This window comes from Amyelois transitella, chromosome 24, assembly GCF_032362555.1.
Source record: "Amyelois transitella isolate CPQ chromosome 24, ilAmyTran1.1, whole genome shotgun sequence".
NCBI lineage: Eukaryota > Metazoa > Arthropoda > Insecta > Lepidoptera > Pyralidae > Amyelois > Amyelois transitella.
In genome coordinates, this window is record NC_083527.1 from 225,012 (window position 1) to 229,092 (window position 4,081).

The window sequence follows — 4,081 nt, forward strand, 5'->3', positions numbered from 1 at the left end:
GGCTTACAAACTTGGGATTATTTTTTAGGCGATGGGCTAGCAACCTGTCACAATTTGAATTTCAATTCTATCATATAGCCAAATAGCTGAATGTGGCCATTCCGTCTTTTCTAGACTGTTGGCTCTGTCTACCCCGCAACAGATATAGACGTGACCATATGTATGTATGTATGTATATAGATAAACATCTATGACCCGACCCAATTTGAAAAAGTTCATTTCTCATAATGCCCTGGTCAGGATTCGAAACCGAGGTCTTCGGTGAATTCAAAATTTTTATTCATTAATCCATTAATATATTATGCACTTTAGACAATTATTAAGTGATTTTTGAAATGTCTCATAATCGTGACTGAAAATATTGAATTTAGAAACGCTTCAATAGTTCCATTTTGGTTCGAGTGGCTGAGGTGTGGAATGAGCTGCCCGCGTCTATATTCCCCGACCAGTTCTGTCCGCGAACATTCAAAAGTAGAATAAATGGGTATCTCTTGGACAGACATGTCACATCTAGCTCTTCATCGTCAGTTACCATCAGGTGAGATGCAAGTCACAATACAGCCAATCTATACTAATATTATAAAGCTGAAGAGATTGTTTGTTTGTTTGTTTGAACGCGCTTATCTCAGGAACTACTGGTTCGAATTGAAAAATTCTTTTGCGTTGAATAGACCATTAATCGAGGAAGGCTTTAGGCTATATAACATCACGCTGCAACTATTAGGAGCAAAGAAATAATGGAAAATGTAAAAAAACGGGGAAAATTCATCCTTGAGGGCTTCAATGATGCCCAAAATAACTATTCCACGCGGACGAAGTCGCGGGCACAGCTAGTATTAAATAAGAAAAAAGACCTTTAATCAAAGTTATCACCGAGACTGTTCGACCTTGATTTCGTTTTTGAACAGATCCCTAAAACAAAGAAGGTAAATTTGCTCAGAATAGTGCGAAAAATACATTTCTGTGTGCATAGCTGTTTGTCAAATAATATTTTTATGATGTTTTTACACTATTGAGGTATATAAGAAGTAATCTGTATCGAATAGCAGTCAGTGTTTTTGAGAAAGCAATACGTAATCATGAAATTCTTTGGTGGTAAGTTAACTTTGAAATTATTATCTTAGATATTATTCTACCTATCCCTTAGTCGCCTTTTACGACATCCATGGTAAAGATATGGAGTAGTTCTATTCTGTAGTGTCGGAAACCACACGGCATTTAAATAATAAAATCTGTACTAATATTATAAAGCTGAAGAGTTTGTTTGTTTTAACGCGCTAATCTCAGGAAGAACTGGATCGAATTGAAAAATTCTTTTTGCGTTGAATAGGCCATTTATCGAGGAAGGCTTTATGCTATATAACATCACGCTGCAACTGTAAGGAGCAAAGAAATAATGGAATATGTGAAAAAAAAGGGGAAATTATTTATCATTGAGGGCTTCAATGATGCCCAAAGTAACTATTGCACGCGGACGAAGTCGCGGGCACAGCTAGTTAAGTAGATAACAACGACCCTAATCGCACAGCAACATAATTAATTCTTAATTCTACATGCAATAAAAACGGTTTAAATGATAAGGTATTGTATATATATAATGCATGTCATTATACTGAACACTTAATTCAGTTAATTTGATCAAAACATTCACAATGAAGTTCTTCTACGGTAAGCACATTATTTCTATTTGTATATGATAACATCTTCGTGCCGTGCCGTGTGGTTCCCGGCACTTGTTCAAAAAAGAATAGGACCACTCCATCTCTTTCCCATGGATATCATAAAAGGCAACTAAGAGATAGGCTTACAAACTTGGGATTCTTTTTTTAGGCGATGGGCTAGCAACCTGTCACTATTTGAATCTCAATTCTATCGTTAAGCCAAATAGCTGAGCGTGGCCTATCAGTCTTTTCAAGACTGTTGGCTCTGTCTACCCCACAAGGGATATAGACGTGACCATATGTATGTATAACATCTTCCAACGGATGTATGTGTAAAATTGATGGATGAACTCAAAATAATATGCAGCAATCCTGACAAGTGGAAATATGTAGCATCTGCCTACTTTTCCGGGAATGAAGCTTCATTTTAAATATAAATATATACAGCTCTGTGGCGCAGCGGTTGTACGCTTGTCGGTGACATCGGAGGTCCTGGGTTCGAATCCCGGCCAGGGCATGATGAGAAAAGAACTTTTTCTGTAGCCCGGGTCTTGGATGTTTATTTATATAAGTATTTATTATAAAATATAGTATCGTTGAGTTAGTATCTCGTAACACAAGTCTCGTACTTACTTCGAGGCTAACTCAATCAGTGCAATTTGTCGAAAAAAGCATTGATATTAATTATAATTGTAGTTCTTGCCGTCATAATACTTGGACTCCTGACCATCAGCTCAGCCCAGTTTTGCCCCGCCCTGTGGGACCCAGTCTGTGCTACCAATGGCAAAACTTACTCGAACTTATGCGTGTGAGTGTCTTTTTAATCTATACTAATATTATAAAGTTTGTTTGTTTTTTTTTGAAAGCGCTAATATCAGAAAGTATTGTTACGAATTTAAAAATTCTTTTTGCGTTGAATAGAACATTTATCGAGACTTAAGGCTATACTACAATCAACTATTAGGAGCGAAGAAATAATGGAAAATGTGAAAAAAAAACGGGGAAAATAATTCATCCTTGAGGTCTTCAATGATGCCCAAAATAACTATTCTACGCGGACAGAGTCGCAGGCACAGCCAGTATTTTATACTAAAAAATGCCTGTAACTGTGAAATTCTGTTAATTTACCTGCGAGGAAATCTGTTGACGCTGTCTACCTCTGAAGATATAAAGATGGATTATATACAGGGTGACTTTTAATTGGTGACTGACACTATACCAGCGGTTTCGGCTGTGAATTATTTAGTCAGTCAGTTAGTCGAGCACTAAACATGGGGTATACATACATACATAGCATCTAACTGCAATTATGAAAAGACTGAAAAGCTGGAAAGGCAATAATCTTAAAACACAGAAGGTCACATTCAGTTATATGGCTTTATGATGGAATTGAGATTCAAATAGTGACAGGTTGTTAGCCCATCGACTACAAGAGGAATCTAGAGTTTATTAGCCTTTCACCTTTTATGACGTCCTTGGGAAGATATAAAGTGGTTCCATTCTATAGTGCTGGGAACCACACGGCATTTCACAATTCGCAGAAATCTCGTATTTACAAATTTTTTTTTTATTCTTTTCTTTTCAGGCTACAGGTAGCCGGTGCAGAATTCGCATACAAAGGTGAATGCGGTGCAAATGTATAGTCATTTTATTAATTAAAAAAAATAAAAACATGAAGCCATAATGAAACTAGATTTTTTATTCGTTTGTGTACATTTCTGATTTCTTTTTAAAATAGAATTTAGATTATCAATTTCGTCAAGTAGCCATTCATTCAGCTGAACTTGGTCTCATTATTTTTTTGAGACTCTGTCTACTCTGCAATGGATAGCGGAATGATACATGTTTATACAAGACTAGCTATGCCCGCAACTTCTTCTTGAAATTGTTATTTTGGGCATTATTGAAGCCCTCAGGGATGAATAATTATCCCCGTTTTTTTTTTCACATCTTCCATTATTTCTTTGCTCCTTATAGTTGCAGCAAGATGTTATATAGCCTAAAGTCTTCCTCAATAAATGATCTATTCAACACAAAAAGAATTTTTCAATTCAAACCAGTAGTTCCTGAGATTAGCGCGTTCAAACAAACAAACAAACTCTTCAGCTTTATAATATTAGTATAGATTCGTTTGTGTACATTCCAATTTATTTTTCAAATATAATTTGGATTATCAATTCCACCAATTAGCCAACCATTCAGCTAAGGTTGGTCTCTTTTTTTTTGAGAGTCTCAACTCTGTCTACCCCGCAATAGACGTGATATGTGTATAATTGTATATGCAAGATGATGCTACATTTTGCAGTTAGTTTAGTATGCTAGCCACAGATTATTATGTCTTATATAATCTGTGGCGAGTACTAGTAATACATACATAAGTACATACATAAATCACGCCTCTTTCCTGAAGGGGTAGCAGA

The 4,081-nt window shown here is 36.0% G+C and overlaps 1 long non-coding RNA gene across 2 annotated transcripts; it reads left to right on the top strand.

The window, feature by feature from the left end:
- Nucleotides 1-966: 966 nt before the first annotated feature.
- LOC106137562 (uncharacterized) lies at nt 967-3,350 on the top strand. 2 transcript variants are annotated; one of them, XR_001228683.2, is made up of 3 exons: nt 967-1,095; nt 2,358-2,469; nt 3,247-3,350. It is a non-coding gene; the product is annotated as an uncharacterized LOC106137562 (long non-coding RNA). The 2 variants fall into 2 exon arrangements; XR_001228684.2 differs by lacking the exon at nt 967-1,095 and adding an exon at nt 1,517-1,668.
- The last annotated feature ends 731 nt before the right edge of the window (nt 3,351-4,081 follow it).